General features: G+C 37.2%; 1 pseudogene; it reads left to right on the top strand.

Moving 5' to 3' along the window:
• Positions 1-11,974: 11,974 nt before the first annotated feature.
• On the top strand, positions 11,975-12,087 carry LOC122123155 (annotated as a pseudogene).
• The last annotated feature ends 10,237 nt before the right edge of the window (positions 12,088-22,324 follow it).

Genomic DNA, 22,324 nt, shown 5'->3' with positions numbered 1-22,324 from the left:
TCTCAAAGCAGGAAATAGGTTGGGTAGGATGAAAGTAGAGAGAGAGAAAAAAAGAAGAAAGGGAATGGGAAAAGAAAAGAGACCAGAAAAAATAGAAAGGTAAAAATTAATAAAATTATGTATATTTGATAACAATCTATTTAGATAAGAATGTGAATTTATTAATGAAGGGGAGGGATTTAAAGGAGATGTGAAAAACTTAAAAATAAAAATGCTTAAAATATTATATAGGTATAAAGAGGTAGTACTGCTATTAAGGAATTTAAGTCCAAGAAGTTTTGACTTGAGTAATAAATTTGTGGATTAAGTGTGTACACAATGGGGGATAGGGTCTAATTGTCAACTACGGGTTTATCTGAGGATGTGCAGGACAATAATTAAGTCACATAAAGAAGAACGAAAAAGAGGAAAAGGTGAAAAGGATAAGAAAGGAAGAAGTAAAAGATGAGAAGTTCAGTAGAGCTAAACAAAAAACAAAAAGATAATTAAAAAAGAAAAAAAAAGAGAAAGAAAACCAAAAAAGTAAGAAAAATGCACACTCACGTATCCATAAAATAAAAATTATAAGAGGAAAAAAAAGTTTCTGGAAAACAATTTTTTTTCAAAAAAGGAAAACATTAAAGATTAAAAATGTTTTAGAAAAGAAAAAAAATTTATATAATGTACCAAAAATAAAAAATAAAAAAAAAGAAGAAGAAGAGAAAAAAAAAAAAAAACTTTGATTTTTTTTGGGAGGAGTGGGAAAAATCCTGTATCTCCCTTGTGTCCATAATCAGCCTCTTGTTGGAGTCTCTGGTCTGCTTGTGGTCCTGTGGCTTGGTTGGTTTCTTAAGTCAGTTTGTTCAAACAGGCAGGAAAATGCTCTCCTTTACCCAGGATTTGGCGATCCTTCTCCCAGGCTAGTTCATTGGGAGGCAGATCTGCTTTGAGTATCACAAAAGAGGGAGATGCAGTGATGAGGCTAGGTTCTGGGTAGAGTTGAGGCCTTTCAACAGACAGTAGCTTTTCCAGGGCTAGTTTGTGAAAACCTTACAGAACCCAGCCTGGAGCCATTCTCAGGGTTTCTGTTTACTGAATTTCAATAGATTGTCCAGGCTGCTAGAGGGAGGGGCAGCCTCTGGCTCTGATTACCCAGTGAAGAAAGCCACGCCTAGGGCTGGCACCTGAGCTGGGTGAATTTTCCCTGGGTGGAGCTGAGTCTGTCAGGTCACACCGCCGTTAAGTTCCTATGTCCTGCTAAATGACTCATTTTATTCCAAGGCTTGAGTTGTTGGTATCCAAGATGGAGATCTCCAGTGCTGGGGGGGGAGGGGTGGCCTTCCCTCCTCTGCTCCCTGAGAAGGAGTGAGGACGTCAGGCTTCTACTCACGCCGAGTCTTGGTTCCAGGATCGTCTCTGTTCTGCGAACAGGATGAAGATGTCTGCTCCTTGTCGGTTCTTGCTGGTGTTGAGTAGAATCCGCTCGCCTGCTGAAGCTGGCTCCTTTGTCCCAGACGCTCTGTAGCTCAGGTATGGCTCCTGTGCTCGCCCGCCACCGCCACATGTGCTGCCGTGGTAGCTGCTGGCCAGAGCTCAGAAATGTCTCCTTGCCTGGGTTTCCCTCTCCGGCCTAACTCTCTGTCCTTTGATGGCACACTTGGTGTAATTCTCTGGCTTAGGACTGTTCACTGGGACTCTAAAACTGCTTTCTATGCGAGAGCTTACTTAGACTCCAGCTTCTCCTCTGCCATCTTCCCGGAACCCTCCCCTCTTGATGTATACCTTGAAGCAGAGATTGGAGATTGGAAAATTGTTTTAATGAATAAAGAATTTGAATCTTGGAGGATGTAAAGTGTATGGACATTGAGATTGTACAATATTGTAAATGTACTTATTACTACTATGTTGTATTCTTAAAATGATTAATAAAACCGGGGAGAGAATTATGAAGGGGTTAAGAATAATCATGGTACATTGTATGCCTATGTGGATATATCAAAATGAAAAATCCACTTATTTAAGTAAGTAATGCTACTGAGTAGAAAAAAGACAATAAATTTTAAGTTAAGTGTGCAAGTTTAAGTCAGAGGGCTTTGCTTCTTCAAAACAGCAATTTAGACATCCAATTTCTCTGTGAACATAGTGTTGATGGGACATCACAATGTACAGTGCCCTGTGAGTAACAAGTGTTTATGTGCCACTCAGAGGGAGTTGAACCAATTCATCTGGGTAGTTATGGATAAAAGGTAATGGTTGGACTGGCTCCAACATGGTGGGAATGAACGATGCAGCAAAAATACACACCCTTTTCCCATGAAGCTTTAGGTGCTAACACATGGCTTTTTCTGAATATGGTCTGGGGAGTGTCCCTCTACTTCCCATCCAATCAAAAGTGTTTTCTATGCTTGTGCTCTGAGATGGGGCATCCAATAAGGAAAAATTCCATACTCATGCTCTGAGATTAGGAAACCAATTATGAGACACTATGTCCCTCTTTTCGCTGGGGAGTCTGTTTCACTGCTCTGTTTTTGCTTTGAGGAAGAGACTGTTGCACTGCTCTCTTTTCGCTTTGAAGAAAAACTGCTTTAAAAACTGTTCTGCTCTCTAATTCTTTAAAGAAAACAAACCTGAGACATAGACAATACTGCTACTCTGAGGATGTTGTGCGGAGGGAAGCCTTGACCTTCAGCTTTGAGACTAGATTTAGATTTTGATTACTTAGGTGTTGTGGTTTCAGATTAATCTGAACCAGGCTAATGTCTGCATTTTCTCAATTCTTCTAACTAGAATCTCTAAAGTATTAGGAAAAAACCAAAACAAACAAACAAATAAAAAACAGCAAGAACCTGATATTAGGCTAGCAAAGGCTCCAGAAATTCTCAGATTTCTTCTTTTTTCTTTTCTTTTTTCTAATAAATGAAAAGCTAATGCAGCAAACTAGCATGTTTAAGGTGTTAAATTCTGTAGAATATGTTTTCTTTTCTTCCTCTTATTCTGAGATAGAAATTGATCTATTCTAAAGCCAGAGGATATGTTTTCTTCACAAGGTAGATCAGGTTCGCTGAATTTTGCTTTCTTAAAAATTGCTTAACTCCTGTAAGAGGGAATTGAAGACTGCAAGGCAGGAGGGATTGAGTGTGAGATGTGGGAAATGTTCTCATACTCTGCATCTAGAGGGCTAGAAAATTATGATGATCTGCTCATTGCCTCAAGCAATTTAGAAAGTGGCTTGCATTTTTTAAACTTAAATCCAAACTTTCACCTTCTCCTTCCCACCAAGAATTCCCCCTCAGGTTTCTTCTTACCATAATGTCTTGGCAGCTTAGAACTGCTTTGCCTCAGAAATGTGGCATCAGAAGTGTGCCCTGTGGTCAGCCAAGCAGCTGGTATGTGATTGATTCATCTATGGCTCTGAAAATGCTGCAGATCAATCTGTGCTCTGTGCTCAGCGTTCAGTAAGCGTGCTTAAGTCCATAGCTACGTGCTTCCAGAGAGCAGACTTTCCTCTTTCTATTAGCTGTAGAAGCACAAGTACAAGACAGGTTCTTTATAACAAAACAGCCACACATAGCTGTTGGTTTCATAACCACTTTCTGAGGCGAGTTTGCCTAAGGGAACCAAGGCAATATGCAAATAAGATTGTTTTCACCTGGAAGCTCATAAGCCTCCATTCCAAAAAGGGAGCTGCTTATAATAAATTCTGTCTGGAAATGGACTGTGTAGGAGTTAGAATAATCTTTTTCTCTGAAAATGATGGATTGAGGGAAAGCATTGACTAAGCATATTCATCTTCCAAAAAGCTATATAACTAAAGTATATCCTGTTACTAAAATCGTTCTAGGGACTTTAGGAATAGCTTAACTCATAAAGCACAAGCTGAGTAAGAATTCTCTAACAATTTCTGGCCTGGTTGTCCTGGTTTAGTGGATTGCTCTGAAACTGTTAACCCCTTTCAAAATAACCAGCTGTGCTTCAAAAGAGCCAATAGAGCAAGATTGTGAACAAAACTTGTAATCAATACCAGAAGTAGTAACTCATTAGGAATATAACCTGGGCAGACTTCCTACTCAGAGTGGTTTCTTCCTGCCAATAACATGCCCTTTAACAGAACTAAACTTTGCCATGCTAAGTTCCTTTCAACTTGGTGGTCTTTCTTGGGACATTGGGTTACAGTAGGGGAGTATTCCCAACAATGTGGGGACTAGTCCAGGATCCATGTTATGCAAGGGGGATGTAGGGAGACCCTCAGGAGGAGACACATCCTGACTTGTTGAGATAGCTCAAGGTTGGGTTAAACACCATCCGTTGTGGTAAAGGATGGAAAGTGTATCCGCAATTTCAGGAAAGGCCCCAAGGAAGCACCTCAATAAAAAGTAATCTCATGCATCAGCCATGAGAGGAAAAATTGGACTAGAGCATACCACCTGGTTGGTTGGGAATTTTTATGGGCTGAGTGTTTCTTAGGCACAAACAGAACTTGAGTCTCAATGTGTGTTTTCATTCTCTGGCCCAAGAATAAAAATGTGGGAGCTGGAGGAATCTATTGTTGAGAAATCTCCAGCAACGGAAAGTTAAATATGAGAAGGGTACACAAGAAATTTACAATAGGGAGGATTATGTGCACCAAAAACTGAAATCACAAGAGACCTGCTAAAATGCGGAATAAGAATTCTAGGCCTAAGGAACCCAAGAAAAATGATCTAAGGACCTGCTTCTGATAATCCATTGAGAGAATGTTGACCAAATTCTTAGAACACTATTAAATAATGGATGATTTTCATTATGGAGCTCCATAATGTGCACTTGTCCAAACAAAAACTTGCTATGAATATGTGCTTGCATGTGTGTGTTTTAAATCTTATATCCTGAAAGGGGAATTCAAAAAAGTCCTACTCACTAAATTCCCTCAGATGCCCACTTTGCCTCTGAAGCCTGGATTGATCCTCTAGCTGATCCAAGGATGTTTGACATTGAACCTTATTTTCAGAAGCAGACTCTCTGAGTAGACTTAAAATTCAAGTCAAAACCAGGTGCCAGTGGCTTGCACCTGCAATAGTAGCTACTCAGGATCTGAGAATTAGAGTTCAAAGCCAGCCCGGGCAGGAAAGTCCTTGAGACTCTTATCTCTAATTAACTACCAGCAACTGGAAGTGGTGCTGTGGCTCAAGTAGTACGGCTTTGCCTTGAACTCTGGGCCTGGGTGCTGTCCCTGAGCCCTTCAGCTCAAGTCTTATGATGACGAAAATAAAGCTTGGGTGAAATGGGTTAAATATTCTGCCCACCATTACTGTTAAGATTCTGTGGCACAGAAACCAGAAAAACAAGTGGTCCACTTCCTACTATGATGAACCTCAGATCCCCAAGGGCATGGAGTGCATGATCTGTCAGTCAAACACGGCCTGGGGAAACTTGTAAGACCCTGCTGTTGCTGTTCACAAGAGTATGGATCTAAGACAAAAACTCTATATTCCCAAGCCAATTATACCCCTTGCTTCTCTAGGTATGGGGAGGGATAATTGGCATTTCTGAGAAACTTATCAAGATGCAGTGAAATCCAAACCTTGAAGAGATGAGCAGTAATCACTGAATATAGCCAGGGGGAATGTCTAATGGTATTGTGGAGGACCATTGTTGTAGACCTTCCTGGCCAACTAGAGTAGAACCTGTACTTTGGTTCAATTGGCCATCCCTTTCACCCTAGCATTTCATCCACCTGTCCATTCTCAAACATTTTATACTAGTTAGGAAAGACCCCTTCCCTAGAGGGTCATTCGTATTTCCTAATTACTTAGGTGCTTTTCAGGATCCCCCCCGCCTAAGTTTCCAAAAAGTTCAAAGCCTGAAACCAGACAACACCTTATGAATCAGTTTTATTTTTATGATTAGTATAAATAAAATATTTGGGGGGTTGGGAATATGGCTTTGTGGTAAATTGTTTGTCCAGCATGCATGAAGCCCTGGGTTTTATTCCTCAGAACCACATAATCAGAAAAGGCTGGAAGTGGCACTGTGGTTCAACTGGTAGAGTGCTAGCCTTGAGCAAAAGAAGCTCAGGGAGCAACAGGACTGGCAAAAATAAAATATGGAGTAGAATAAAATCAAAAAAAGATTTGTTAATTATACTAAAAAAAAATTAACCCATAAACTAAATGCTCTAGTAGGATGGCATGAGAAAATTAGCTCTAGAACCATTACCTGACAAAGGAAGAGCTTCTGTGGTGATTGGAGACCAAAGCTGCACAAAGACTTTTTTTTTGGAGGGGGGGAGGTCCGGTCATGGGGCCTAAACTCTGGGCCTGGGCACTGGCCCTCAGCTCTTCAGCTCAAGGCTAGCGCTCTACCACTTGAGCCACAGTGCCACTTCCGGCTTTTTCTTTTTTGCTTATGTGGTGCTGAGGAATTGAACCCATGGCCTCAGGCATGCAAGGCAAGCACTCTACCACTGAACCACCTTCCCAGACCCTGCACAAAGACTTCAGAAGGTTTGAACATTGGCAAGTGAGTTAACTAAAAACTCAGATGAAGAGCTGGGAAGGTGGTTTAGTGGTACAGTGCTTGCCTTGCATGCATGAACCCCTGGGTTCGATACCTCAGCAACTTGTAAGCAGAAAAGACACTGTGGCTCAAGTGGTAGAGAGCTATCCTCCAGCTGAAGAGTTGAGGGACAGTGTCCAGGCCCAGATTTCAGGCCTCACAATCGACAAATCCAAGAACAAAGAAAAGAAAAAGAAAAAAATATGGGCACTGGTGGCTGACGCCTGTAATCCTAGCTACTCTGAAGGCTAAGATCTGAGGATGGTCATTCAAAGCTAGGCAAGGCAGGTAAATTCTGTGATACTCTTATCACCAATAAACCACTGAGACAACTGTAAGTGGTGTTGTGGCTCACGTGGTAGAGGACTAGCCTTGAGCTGAAGAGCTGAGGGACAGCACCCAGGCAAAGAGTTCAGTTCCAAACCGACCAAAAAAAAAAAAAAAGGCAAGTTACACCTAAAGGGTTTCCTACCAAGAAGGAGGAAGGGTTTCCTACCAAGAGGGCAGGAGTTTTGGGGGTTTCTATCTAACAAGAATGCAAGTTTCCCTTCTAGTATGCAGGGGCATTGCCTTCTAGTAAGGAGGGTGTTACTGATAAAATTGGTCAAAACATGATTCAGTTTCATAATGTCCAGATAAATGTCTAATGTTTGACTTGTGAAAACATCCTGCTTGGGGAACTCCAAACACTCTTAATGCCCTTAAAGTGATCATGCTTAATTCCAGGGCCTCAATGGACCCTCTAGTTAATCTTATGATATGATTGCAAATTCAATCTTGGAGCAGACACTCTGTGTATGTCTTCCAATTTTGAGTCTACCCAGATTCAAATTGAGACAATAGTGAGGTAAATACTATGGTGATTCTCTCCACATACTGAGTACTGCTATGACTGTGTGGCAGGGAGGCCACACAAGAGGTCCTATTTGTGCTGTCATGGAGCTCAGACCCCATGTACATGAAATTCATGATAGGTCAGCAAAATGTGATCCGAGACAACTTGGATCACCTTGTTGCTCTTCTCAGAAGCAAGAGTCTATTCTAAAAACTCCTAAAACTGATCAGGTCCATTCTTTCCAGGTCAATTACCTGGGGAAAATTGGACATTTCTGGGAAACTTACCTGGATGTAGTGAATGCCAACCCTTTGAGATGAGCAGTAAGTACAAATCATAGCCAGGGGAAAATCTGGTGGTATTCCAGGAGACCACCATTGGAGATGTTACTGGCCAACTGGAGTGGAATCTGTGCTTTGGTTCCATTGGCCAATCCACACCTGACCATTCTCAAACACTTTAAATTAAGTAGGGAGAGACTTCTTAGTTAGCGGGACATTCAAACTTCATATTTCCAAATACAAACGACATATTTACAAATTTCATATTTACTTAGGAGACCCTGAAAATTTCCCAAAGAGCTTAAAGCTAGAAACCAGAAAAAGCAACTTAAATTAGTTTTATTGTGTTGATCTCCACAATCTATGATCTCCATAATCGAATTATTCCAATATGTGCTTTTATTTACCAGCAGGATTTGTTTATTGGAAATGCCACCATGTAAAAATAACTAGGAGCCACTGGTAGGATTGAATGGGAAAAAATTGGTCTAAATATAATACTTGACCAGATAAGATGGTGATAAGGGAAATGAACCCCAACATAGGGGCACAAGTGTTTTTTTTTTTTTTTTCCATTTCTTGCTATGGTTTCTAACATATTTATAATCTTCCATGTGATTTTTGTTTCTTTGTATTCTGTCCCCCCCAAAAATGGCATAATCCCTGTTTCCAATGTTTTTAATGTTGGTGCCCTCCATCTTGTATATACACTTCTCTAGTTTGGGGAGGGAAAGGGAAAAAACAAAATACTTAAATGGGAATACAGGTTGACCCATTGTAACAATGAGATGCACAAGACACTGTTGAAAAATAAACTTTAGAATTTAGACGGGGTTCAGGGTAGTTTTGGAGCTAGGAGGTTAGGGATGGTAGGGGACATATAAAGGAGGAGGTAACAATGCTTGATAGGAAATGTATACTTTACCTTTCTCATGTAACTAACCCCTCTGTACAGTACTTTTACAATAAATATATAAAAATAAAAGAATAAATATACTTCAAATGTAATCTGTGTGGTGGTTGGAGGCCAATGATACAGAAAGACTTACAAGGATTGAATACTGGAAACAAATTACCTAAAAACTGAGATGATAGTGAGTATAATCCTAAATGCTCAGGTGGCTGAATCCTGAGGATCTGTGTTTGAAGCCAACCCAGACAGGAAAGATGAGACTTTTATTTCCAATGAAGGTGCAAAAAAAGATACTACTGGAGTTGTGGCTAAAGTGGTAGCCTTGAGTAAAACTGCTCTGGGACATGCCCAGAGCATGAGATCAAACCCAAGACCAGCCCCCAGTCACTTATAAAAAAGGTTGTGTGTCTGTGTGTGGTGGCAGAACCCTTTACTAGTTTGATGACAGAGCAAGCATTTTAACAATGATTCATGGTGTCAATATTTACCTCTTTAGTAATTGTTTTCATAGAAATGTGTGCATGGGTGCTTTATCTCTTCTGTAACAGGTTTTGTTCAGTGACTGACTGAAAAACTGCCTTAATCAAACCCTTTTTTAAATCAAAATATCTTATTGGATACTGCTGAATAGGAAAGTCAATGATTATTGTTTGGAAGAAAAGAAAGCAAAATCAGATGGGAGAATGGTAGAAGTTAAATCTTGAAGTGCTTGACTGATATAAGCACTGCCCTTGTAAAGGTAGTCAAAACCTTACCAATGCTATTTTAGTAGAACACCAGCTGGGTAAAAGTTGGTTATTTTTCATATGGCCAGGTGTTCGGATTTGGTTGATTATTAAAGCTTTTGACTAGTTTGAAAGGGGTCAAAAGTTTGAGCCATCATGAAAGATGATCCCAAAGCTCAAATTCATGGGAGCCAGTGGTGGGCTGCCTATCCACTGTGCTTATTCAACTTGGACATGCGACAGTATGACTTCTGTAGGAGTAAACTTTGCCTTGCTGAGATGGTGTTTGTAGGATACCTTAATAGCTCCCGGTATTTCCAACACAGATCTTCTTTGCCATTCATGAGGGATCCTAGGAGCCCCTCATAGGAGACACATCCAGACACCCTGTTGAGCCAACCTCCTGGATGGTCTAAACATGCCATCCTTGGTAGCTGATAATGGAACTAGGTATAAAGTTAATCTGCAACATTAGTAAGAGCCACAAACAGGCACCCTCAGAAGCAAGCAACCTCAGGCATTGGCCTTGGTAGAAAAAAATGAAACTATGTATCCTGCTTTGGTACTTGTGTCTTTGTAGGGATGGTGTATGAGAGAAGTGTCTTAGATTCAGGCTCTTAAATTCTTTCTATCTAAGAGTCTTGATCTGCAAATTAATTTGTACAGCTAGGAAGAGTGAAAAGTTGGAGATGGAGTCATCTCTGAGAAAAATCTCTAGTAATGGAGTGGAGAAAAAAGGGAGGAACAAGAAACAATCTGAAGGGTAAAAGAATTCTAAACCTAGGAAGCCCAAGAAAATTGGAGCTAAAAAGCCTCCCTCAGACATTCTTAATATTGTCTTCTTTTAGGGAGAATGTGGGGAAAGATATGAAAATATGTGTTAAGACTGATTTTTATTTTTGAGCTTAATTTTAATGTTCACTTGGTAAACTAAATCCTCTATGTCCCTGTCTCTGTGTAAATACCCATCAACATGAAATATAATGTGATTTTGTTAAAAAATAAAAATGACTCAGAAGAAATTATAAATGAAAAACAATCTTCACAGGGATGGGAATGTGGCTCAGTGGTAGAGCGCTTGCCTTGCATGCATGAGGCCCTGGGTTCGATTCCTCAGCACCACATAAGCAGAAAAAAAAGCCCGAAGAGGCACTGTGGATCAAGTGGTAGAACGTTAAACTTGAGCTGAAGAGCTGAGGGAGAGCGCCCAGGCCCAGAGTTCAGGCACAGGACCTGACCCCCCCCCCCCAAAAAAAAAAACAATCTTCACAGAAGCAAACTCTCGAGTTATTTCATGACTTTGACAAGGATAAAGTAGGTGAAGTTAGTATAAATTTAAAAGTATAACAATGCACAAAAACATAAAAAGATACTCATATATTTCATTATATAACACAAAGCAGAAAGCAAATGTTGTTTAGATGATTTTTTAAAACCCAGTCTCTCAGGTACTGGGAAGGTGATTCAATGGTAGAGTGCCTGCCTTGCATGCATGAGGCCTTGGGTTTGATTTCTCAGCATCACATAAGCAGAAAAAGATGGAAGTGGTTCTGTGGCTCAAGTGGTATCACTAGCCTTGAGCTGAGGGACAGCACCTAAGCCCCAGACATTAAGCGCCATGACCAACAAAATAAAAATAAAAAACAAAACAAAACACAGTCTCTCACTTTTGCGGCCTCAACTCTGTAAGAACTCCTCTTCAGTCTAGGGCTAAAATTAAGGTGCGGACATTTATGAACACTCCTGAACTAGACTCTACTTGATCATTTTTTAAATACATATTTTGTTCTTAATTTTCCTCTTTATAAATTCACATGCACCTATAAAAAATGGTGTGACCATCCCAGTAACCTTCTCAAAGTACCTCCTAATGACAACTTACAAAAAGTTCTATTATATTACAACAAGGAAAAAATACTACAAATAAAGAAAACCAATAATTTAATATTAATGATTAATAAAATAATAAACAAAACAATTACCAGTGTTTTCAGTATGTGAAGTGTACTACAAATTAGATTTTATTATTGTCATATTTCTTTACATTTAACACTGGCTAAGATTATGATGTTCAACAAGAATTTTATAGGCTATAAGTAGTGTTTAAATCACCCACTAAGATTACCATTTATAGTTCATCTATATGGCTTGTAATATCATTTGTTCCTCACTAATATATAAAGTAAGGAAGGCCTACTGTTTTAACAGAAACTGTGTAGTTAACATAGTCAACTCTTTATTCTGCTCCTTTACACAAAGACTTTGCAACTTCTCATTAGTAAAGTTTCTATAAACACTGAAATGTACATACTTAGTAGTATTTATCTGCTACCATAAATCTTAAATACTTTATAGAAAAGTATTATGACCTGCCAATCAGCCCCAGTTTTGGCATATATAAGCAAATTCCCAAAATTAAATATATTTAAAACATTAAAACTTTTAACAAAACTTAACACTTGCTGCAGTGTTCATTATGACAGGTCCCTTGTATAGAATAATTGAATTCCTCCTCCTACACATCTCTTGAACAACAAATAACTGGAATTACTTTGTTTTTGACATGTCAATCTTGACTTTATTCTTAAATGTGTACTGATGTAAGAAGTACATGGTTCTAAAATTTCACAATTCTTTTAAACTTAGTTTTTGTTGAATTGTCTAGTTTAAGAAAATCATTTACAATTTATATTTAAAAAAGAGTTCTGTGCTCAATTCAGCATCACATACACTAACATTGGAATGGTACAGAGAAGATTAACATGGCCCCTGCACAAGGATAACAGGCAAATTCCTGAAGCATTCCATCACCCAATTTGTTAGGAAATGGAAAGATGAGGAAAAAAAATTATTAAGTGAAGCAAGCCAAGTCCAAAGAAACATTGGTCCCATGGTTTCTTTAAATTTCAATAACTAATATATGTCTGGGATAAGCAGAAAATGTCAAAAGTTATGTGTATATGACCAGATAAGGTTATGTTAACGGAAATGAACCCTAAGTTAGGGACACAAGTGTTTTTTTCTTGCTATTTTTTCTCATGTACTTATAACGTACAGTGTGGGTTTTTTTTTTGTTTCTTTATATGTTTCTCCCCCATGCTATAACACCTGTTTTCACTGTATTTGAAGTTGGTGCGCCTACATCTTTTATATACTCTCCTCTAATTTGCTGAGTGGAAGGAATAAAACAAAATGCTTAAATAGGGATACAGGTTGACCCATTGTAACAATGAGATGCACAAGAAACTATGTTGTAAAGTGAACTTTACAATTGAGGCGGGGAAAGGGAGGAGGTTAATGGACTTGTGGAGGTGGGAGGGAAGGGATGGTAGGGGAACAAAAAGGAGGAAGTAACAATACTTGTTAGGAAATATACTCATTACCTTGCTCATGTAAGTGTTACCCCTATGTACAGTATTTTTACAATAAGAACGTATAAAAATGTTCTGAGATGGAAGAGTTTATTTACTTTATTTTACTCATATAATATCGTTAGCAAAGAAATTCATGAAAAACTCCGTTATGAAGGCATTTTGAATAAATATGTGTGTGAATGCACGCATGTGTTCAAGCACTTGCATGTGTGTTGGCGTGCACAGTGTTTGAAATGAGGGCTTCAAAGTCTCGCTAGGCCTTTTCTCTCTAGATTGGTGAGCTACTAAATGAGCTACATCTCCATTCTTGGCCCTTTGATAGTTCATTAAAAGTTTTGAAAAAGAATCTCATGAATTTCTTTTGCCCTGATTGGCTTCCAACTGTTAGCCACAGATCTCAGGCTCGTGAGTAGATATCCCGAGTAGTTAGGATTACAGGTGTGACAAACCAGCAAAGGCTTTCAGAATAACGTTAAAAGTAGAAGAAAATTTACTTCAGCAGGGCATTTATTAGCATCTCCAATTTTACAGCATTTTGGAGTGATTATTTATGATTTTAAAATTTTTGGATACTTATAAGACAGTAGGTGATGATATTTAAAATTTTAGTACTTTTTAAAAAGGATACTGGAATTGTGGGACAGAAGAAATTTTCCTCTCTTTGGACCTCAATGTATAAGCTCAGTTCTGTGCATGATAACCCAATGTCTCCAACAAAATCTGTGTTGAATACAAATGTGACATAAAACAATCACCATGGGCAATATTTAGTATGTTATTATTTCTTGGACAATATGAATATTGAATTGAGAGTGTCATAGAATGGAGAGATTTTATCTACCTTTTGTGTATTGCTGAAAGACTTTTTGAAACTTTGACTCATTTCCTTCTTCACTGTATGTGTCTTTAGGCCATGCACTTATTGCCTTTAATTACAATGTTTCCCAACACTAAAATGGTAATAACATTAGCATTAAAGCAAATGTTATCTTAACAATTAAGGGAATAAAACTTGTGAAATACTTAACATAAACATCTAGGAATGAGCTTTGAGTTTAGCCAGCAGTCTTTTTAAAATACTAAATAGAATGTGATAAGTAGTACAGAAACCATTACATGTAGTGAGCAACCAGAAGTAATATCTATTGATCATGCTCTGCTTCCAAGGAAGCCAGGTGGATAACTTCTCATGCTTTAAATCAAACTGGTTATCTTATGTCTTGATAGTGTAAAAATGTAAAAATATCAGGTACAAAATGATGAAGGAATGTTGTAGACTGAGGTGAAATCCATATGAAAATGTGTAAAACTGATAAAACATAAAAGTATCTGAGCAGTATATTTTGTTTTACAACATTTAAGTTACATCGCAAAGATAAAGAAGGCATAGAATAAATTCTTTTTTTGTTGTCCTATCATAGGCCCTTAGAAGGATGAACTCTTTCCTTATTCTTATACAGGCATCATCAGATGAGAGTAACGGTATTTTTTTTTTTTTTTGCTTCCTTCCATTTATTCTTCAATTTGAAATCTGAGCTACTTGAGACTGAAAGAAACCAAGAGAAATTAGACAAACAGGCTTTGGAAAGAACAATCAATACAAAATAAACTACAGCCTTGTATCAGGTCTAACTAAATTGAGTTATATAGTTTCAATTGCTAACAGAAAATGATTTAAGCAATATCATGTTATTGAAAACTGAAAAATATTTTGAGTTGCTACATTTTTTTTCTTTTCTACTACCTTAAATTAATTATTGATCTGGTTTAGCAAGATTAAAGTTGAGATTAACCAGAAACTGGATTCAAAATGGACAAAAGGTCTGAATAGACATGTTCTCCATAAAGCTATGAAAATTGCCTGTGGGTTTACAAAGTTGTGTTTAATAAAACTTTTATGCTGACTTAATGCTTTTTGAGAAGAAGTCATTAGAGAAATATAATTCAAAATTACTATGATACAACTTCATAACTATTATAACTCATCAAAAAATCAATGGAACCAGTTATGGTGGTAAAGGCTTGTAATTCCAAGCATTTAGGAGGTTGGATTTAAGTCTCAGGCCAGTATAGGGTACTGCAGATAGTAAAAACCTGCCATTTATTACCTTTGAATAAAAGGTAATAATGTTGGTAATAGTGTGGAAAAATGGAAATTTTCTACACTATTGGTCAAAAAACAGGTTAGTATTCTCGTTGTAGAAAGTAGTATGCAAGTTTCTAAAGAAATCCAAAGTTGAGATATCATCTGACCCATCAATCATGTGATTATTTCTCTCTGGGTAACTCATAAATATATCTGTAGTTCATTTTTATTCACATTATTCACAAGAGCAGCCAAGATATAAGTCAATATTTAGTGTTCAACTACAGACTAATAAAGCAACTGTGATACATGCACAAATATCTTTTTCTGTTTCATCCTTAAAATAACAAGAGACTGCTCCCATTAGCCACAACTTACAATGACCTGAAAGATGTATTGGAAATGAAGAAAAATTTTGTGTTCTGATCTTTGTAAACACACACACGCACACACACACACACCAACCTCAAATATTAAGACAGAATTTTTTTTAAAAACAAAGTAAAGCAAAGTGGAACTTCTGGGGAATTTAATTGACAATGTAGAAGATACTAGGTATACAGTATGAGGTATAGAGTTGAAATGTACAATATGAGGATACAGGGGACAACAGTGGCCTTACATAGGAATGAAGCTAAGTAAGTGGGAGTTGTTCTTCCTAGTAGGGGTTGCTCTTTTAGTTGTTCTTCTTTAAGTAATGGATAAGATGAATGTAATATTTTCAATATACCTGCCTGTTTGCAGAAATGATAACAAACAATATAGCAATAATGTTGTACGCTCAGCATAGAAAAACTGTCAAATTAAAATACATGAGATTTTCCTTGATGTAACTAATTATTAGAAATAAGGGAATACATGGGAACTATGTTTCTTTAAGTCTGGCTTATTTCACTTAATGTGATTTTTTCCAAGACCTTCCATTTCCTTACAAATGAGGTGGTATCTTTCTTTCTGATGGAAGCATAGTATGTGTGTGTATGTGTGTATGTGAGTGTGTGTGTCTCATTTTCTTGATCCATTCATCTACTGAGGGGCATCAGTGTTGATTCCATATCTTAGGTATGGTAAATATTACTGTGATAACCATAATTGTGCTGATAGCTTTAGTGTAGCCTTGCTTTTGGTCATCTGGTTAAATGCCCAGAAGTGGGATTACTGGGTCATAGGGAGCATTATTGTGTACATCAAGGATAATCTTAGTAGATGAGTAGAATAGCTCAATAGCTATGTACATATGACCGTATAAGGTGATTCTAAGTGAAATGAACTCCAAGACATGTTCTTTGTTGTTGTTGTTCTTAATGTACTACATGATTTATTTTTATCCTTTTGTGTTTTTCCCACCTATGGTTTATCCCCTGTAGTCACTGTATTTGATTTTGATACCCTGGATATTGTAAATATGTTGATCTATACTGGGGAAGGAGAAGGAAAAAAAACAAAATAGTGAGACAAAGGACAAAGGGGGGAACCTGTGCAACAGTGATACTCACAAAACAATAGGTTGGAAACGATCTTGGGAGGTGCGTTGGGAGGGAAGAGGGAGAAAAATGGGTGAAGGGGTAACAAGTTAGAAAAGAAATTAATTCATTACCTTAATTATGTAACTATAACTCCTCTGTACAATACCTTGACAATAAAATTTAAATAAAAATAAAATAAAATAAAATATATGAGAGCAGCAATACAGTCGGTGGGACTAGGGGAAATTTTGTACTATAGAAAGAAAAGTAGAACAGCTGTGGAGAGCAGCAATTTGACTTTAATATAGGAAGGAATAAACTAGCATACAGAATTTCAGCCTCATGTCAGTCATTAAAAAGGGAAAACAAAATGCATAATCAGCAAACCAATACAGATAAAATAGAAAACTAAACAATTGAGGTGAAGAAATGACTGGGATCAAGAATAAAAAAATGACACAATTAGAAAACATCAACAAGATGGTAAGTTTAAAAAATATTACCTGTAATTCTATTAAACGTTGTTTACACCACAATTTGTTAGAACTATAACTCAAATCACAGCTTAATAATATATCATTTTAAAAATAGTTTACTTATTATTGGTTACTTCATATTGAATGTTTAATATATAATTTTACTTTCTGAAGATATAGAAAAGAAAAAATGAAACTAATTTTAATAAATTAATGTAATTATTCAAAGTGTATCCTACACTTAGCACTCATCTTAACATGAAAAAATAAATTATTGCACATGACTCTTGGTATTAGGTGGAAGGGTTCAGCATTGTATTAAAATTCACACCGAAAATTACAGGAGGGTATGACTCCTCTAATCTAGCTTAAATTGTGGAAATTTGAATTTTATATGCATGTTTAATTCCTGTCTAGGTGACATCTAAAACACATACAATCATACACACGAGGAGTATTTCAGATGGTACTTAAAAGTCACATTCATTAATTAAATTTTTTTATTTTGTACCAAATAAATATTTAAAGAGAGACTGAATTTCTGAGTAGATGATGGTGTATATGTGTCAGATTATTCATATTGAGGCTTACTTTATATTTCTGACATTGTTTCTACAGTCAGATTTAATTTTCCATAAGGGGTTAAGTGCATTATATTGGATATATGAAAGTAAACTGAATGTTTATTCCATTAATCCTTTGCCACTTGTCTAATCCCAATATAATTATCCATGTGTTTGAAGTAATGAAAATAACAACAGATAAAAGCAAGATAAATCAGTCTGTAGTAGACAAGTATTTTCACTTTTATTTTCATAGTTGGTCCTCTTTTACACTATAGAATATTCTTAGGAAAATGTGCTCCAGGCTGGCCACAACTGCAGAATATTATGGTTTCATGTATCATCAAAGAAGGAAAGAAGGGGACCTTCCTTCCAAAGGTCTGTTCCATGCGATGTGATCTGCTTCATGGTGCTGAATTGGAAATGAACATTTTTCACAGTCAACCTTGAAAAGCCATCTTGATAGAAAATTTCTATAAGTTGTTACAGAGGATTATTGATGGCTTTGCAGGTATGCCAGATTGCCTCATTTTGAGACAATTAACAGGAATTTAGTCAGTTGGTTTTTTTTTTAATATTTAGGAGAAAAACATATTGACTCTAGGTCAGGGCATCACTGGGACCCAGAGAAGCTACTACCTTGAATAGTAATACTAGTCCTCTAAAACAAAAAGAATACCACACAAAACAAACAAACAAACAAAAAATCCAGTAAACACAGCCAGTCAGGTCTGCTATCACAGCCTACATGAAGTCAGGCAAAAAACAGAAGCTGAAAGTCATTTAGCTGATAAATAATATATTTTTTATGAGGCAGACTCAAATGAGACTCCAGAGAGAGTGTCAGAAAGACTGAACAGAGAGACTAAAATTGATCACACAAAGATTAGAAAGTAGAATTCCTTGTAGAACAAATAAATCATAGAAAGCCTATGCATGAAAGAACAAGATAGAAAACAAAATTCCAGAAATGCACATTTTCTTAGAAGTCAGCTTAATGAATTATCAATGGAAATCTTTGAATTCTTAAATATTTGACAACATGTGGGAGAAGGCTGAAACCATGGGACCTATGTTTCTTTGGGACTGGCTTACTTCACTTAATACGATGTTTTGCCAGGTCTTTCCATTTCCAAACAAATGGGACAATGTCATTTTTTACATGATCCATTCATGTATTGAGGGGCATCTGGGTTGGTTCCATATCTTAGCTATGGTAAATAATGGTGCAATAAACAGAGTTGTGCTGATAGCTTTAGTATGGTCTTTTTTGGGACCATTTGGGTAAATGCCCAAAAGTGGGATTGCTGGGTTATAGAGGAGCTCTATGTGGAATCTTCTGAGGAACTCCATACTACTTTCCAAAGGGGCTGAACAATTTTACATACCCACAAGCAATGCAGTAAAGTTCCCTTCTGCCGACATCTCTTCCATCATCTGCTGTTATTAGAGTTCTTGATTATGGCCATTGTAACTGGGATGAGGTGATATCTCAATGTTGGTATGATTTGCACTACGTTTATGACTAGAGAAGTTGAACATTTTTTCATGTGTCTATTGGCCATCCTTCTTTCCTCTTCAGAGAAGTTTCTCTTTAAATTTTTAGCCCACTTATATTCGGGTCAGTTGTTTCTTTGAGGATTTGTTGTTGAGGGATTTAATTTTTGAGTTCCAAGTAGATTTTATATATGAGACCCTTGTCTATTGAATGACTAGTGAAGATCTCCCAATCTGTGGGCTTTCAATTGATCTTGCTAGCTATGTCCTTTGCCATACAGAGGCTCTGCAATTTTATGCAATCCCATTTGTCCAACCTTTCTTTGATTTGTTGTGTTTCTGGGTCTCTATTAAGAAAATTTCGGCCTGAGCCAAGGAGTTCTAGGGTTTCTCCTATTCCATCCTGTAATGTTTTCAGGGTGTCTGTTTGACTCCGAGGTCTTTGATCCATTTGGAGTTGATTCTGGTGCAGGGTGATACATAAGGATCTAGCTTAATTGTCTGCAAGTAGTTAACCAATTTTGCCAGCAACATTTACTGAAGAGGCTGTATTTCTTCCATTCTATTTTTTCAGTTCCCTTATCAAAAATTAGATGGCTATAGGTCTGTAGGTTCATTCCTGAGTTTTCACTTCTATTCCATTTGTTCTAAGGTCTATTCTTGTGTCAGTACAAATCTGTTTTGATTACTATGGCCTTGTACTAGAGTTTGAAATTTGGTATTGATAGTCCTCCAGCACTATTCTTTCTGTTGAGGATCATTATAGCTATTTGGGGTCTTTTATTGTTCCATATGAATTTTTGGATTGCCTCTTCTATTTCCTTGAAGAATGAGGATGGAATATTGACAGGTATTGCATTGAATTTGTAGATAGCCTTGGGAAGTGTTGCTGTTTTCAGGATTTTGATCTTTGCAATCCAGGTGTATGGGAGATTTTGCCACTTTCTATGTTCTGTTTTGATTTCCTTTTTCAGATTTTTAAAATTTTCATCATCGAGGTCCTTCACTTCTTTGGTTTAGTTAATTCCTAGGTTTTTGTGGGGCTATTATTAATGGTGTTGCTTTACTGATTTCAGCCATGCTTTTCTCATTGTTGGTATATAGAAAAGCCATTGATTTTTGAGGGTTAATTTTATACCCTGCTACTTTGCCAAAGTTTTTAATCAGCTTGAGTAATTTGGGAGTAGAGTCTGTGGGATTCTTTAATTATAAGATCATGTCATATGCAAAGAGGGAGAGTTTTACTTCTTCTTTCCATGTTTGGATCCCTTTTATATTTGCATCTTATCTTATTGCTGTAGCTAGGCATTCTAATATTAGATTCATTGCTGTCCCTCAGCTCTTCAGCTCAAGGCTAGTTCTCTACAACTTGAGCCACAGCGCCACTTCTGGCGTTTTTCTTTTCGTTTTTGTGGTGCTTAGGAATCGATCCCAGGGCCTCATGCATGCCAGGCAAGCCCTCTACCACTGAGCCACCTTCCCAGCACCTCTCTTCTCTTTCTAACAGGATTTGCTAAGGATCTGTCAATTCGTTGATTTTTTAAGAACCACTTCTGTTTTGTTGATTCTTTCTATGTTTTTATGGATTCTAATTCATTTAATTTTGATTTACTTTTAATTATTTCTTTCCATCTGCTGGATTGGGGTTTATCCTGCTGCTCTTTTTCAAGGAGGCTCAGATTTCTCATTAAATTGCTGGTTTCAGATCTCTCCCATTTGTTGATATAGGTATTCAGAGCTATAAACTTACCTCTGAGTACTGCCTTTCCTGTGTACCAGAGGAGCTGGTAATTTGTGTGTTCATTTTTGTTGAATATTATGAACATTTGAATTTTGTTTCTAATCTCTTCCATGACCCACTGGTGATTCAACGGTGTGTTCTTCAACCTCCATGTGTTACAGGACTTTCTTTGATGGTTTTGCTGTTGAGTTCTAATTTTATTCCCTTGTGGACTGAAAGAATCCAAGGTATAACTTCAATGTTTTTGAATTAGAAAGTTGGCTTTGTGGACTAAAATGTGGTCTACTTTGGAAAAAGTTCCATATGCTGCTGAGAAAAACGTGTATTCTGATACTGCTTGGTGAAAAATTAAATCTAGGTGATCTATGCAATTGTTTATATCCAAAGTTTCTCTGTTGAGTTTTTGCCTAGTTGATCTATCTAGTGTGGGGAGTGGTGTGTTAAAGTCCCCAACAATTAATGTCTTTGGATCTATGTGAGATTTGAGAGAAAGTAGTGTTTCTTGAATAACTTTGGGTGCTCCATTTTTTTGTGAATAGAGATTTAGAATTTTAATATCCTCCTGAAAGAGAGATCCCTTAATTAGTATGTAGTGACTTTATCTCTTCTCACTAATTTTAATTTGAAATCTACTTTATCTGATATTAGGCTTGCAACTTCTGCCTCTTTTGGGGGGCTGATTGCTTGATAGATTTTGCTCCAGCCTTTCACTTTCAAAATGTGTTTGTTTTTATGGGCAAGGTGTGAGTCCTGAAGGGAGCAGATGAAAGGAACTTTCTTATTAATCCAACTAGACAGTCTATGTTGCTTAATTGGAGAGTTAACTCTGTTAATGTTGGGAGATTGGACTGAGAGGTATTTGGGAGTTCCTGCCATTTAATCCACCTTCTTGAGGGCTGCACCAAATGGGTTCATCCTATGGTTCTTGGATTCTCAGTTTGGGTGTGTTTTCTTGACCTTTATTGTGGTCCTGTTGGTTTTCTCTGTGTAAGACATTTTTAAGTATCTTTTGTAAGGCTGGTTTAGTAGGGATATATTGTTTCAGTTTTTCTTTTGTATGGAAGGTTTTTATTTGACCTTCAGTTATGAAGGAGAGTATAGCTGGGTGCAGTATGCTTGATTGATAGTTGTTTTTCTTTAGGGCATGGCCTACATCAATCCAGGCTCTTCCTGCTTTAATTTTCTCTGCTGAGAAATCTGAGGTGATTCTTATTGGTTTCCCTTATAGGTGTTTGATCTTTTCTCCTTCACTACTTTGAGGATCTTTTCCTTTGTCTGAATTGATCCTGTGGGGATTATAAGGTGGTGATACCACGTCCTGTTCTGGTCTGGTCTTTTTGGAGTTCTAAAAGCTTCTTGTATTTGAATAGACCTATTATTTTACATCTTTGGGACTTTTCTGCTAGGATCCTGTGAAACAAATTCCTAGACCATTAACCTCTGTTTCTAGGTGCTCCTCTACACTTGTTATCTTCAGATTAGGCCTTCTGATGGTGTCTTCCAAATGTTGAATAGGTATATTATATTTCTTGGATTTGTCTTGGATAGTTGTATATTCTTTCTCTATAATATCTAAGCTGTCTCCAATCCCCGAGTTTCAATATTCTGGATGGTCTAACCTACTGTCAAGAATTTCTTTTTTGTTTTTTTAGTTTTTTTGCTTCTAATTGCTTGGCTTTGATGGCTGCAAATTCTTTGTTGGAGCTTTGTTTTAGATCTTGTATGAATTTCTTTACTTCCTTATTTTGGTGTTCAGTGTTTATTCTCAAATCACTTAGTTGATTGGTTATGGTTTCCTTGGACCTCCATTCCTTCTGTTGGCTCCATTCAACATTCCCTTTCTGGTCTCCCTGA

Source organism: Dipodomys spectabilis, unplaced genomic scaffold, assembly GCF_019054845.1.
Source record: "Dipodomys spectabilis isolate Male_0828 unplaced genomic scaffold, ASM1905484v1 ptg000224l, whole genome shotgun sequence".
Lineage (NCBI taxonomy): Eukaryota > Metazoa > Chordata > Mammalia > Rodentia > Heteromyidae > Dipodomys > Dipodomys spectabilis.
The sequence above is the reverse complement of the archived record's forward strand: the minus strand, read 5'-3'. Positions and strand labels throughout refer to the sequence as shown.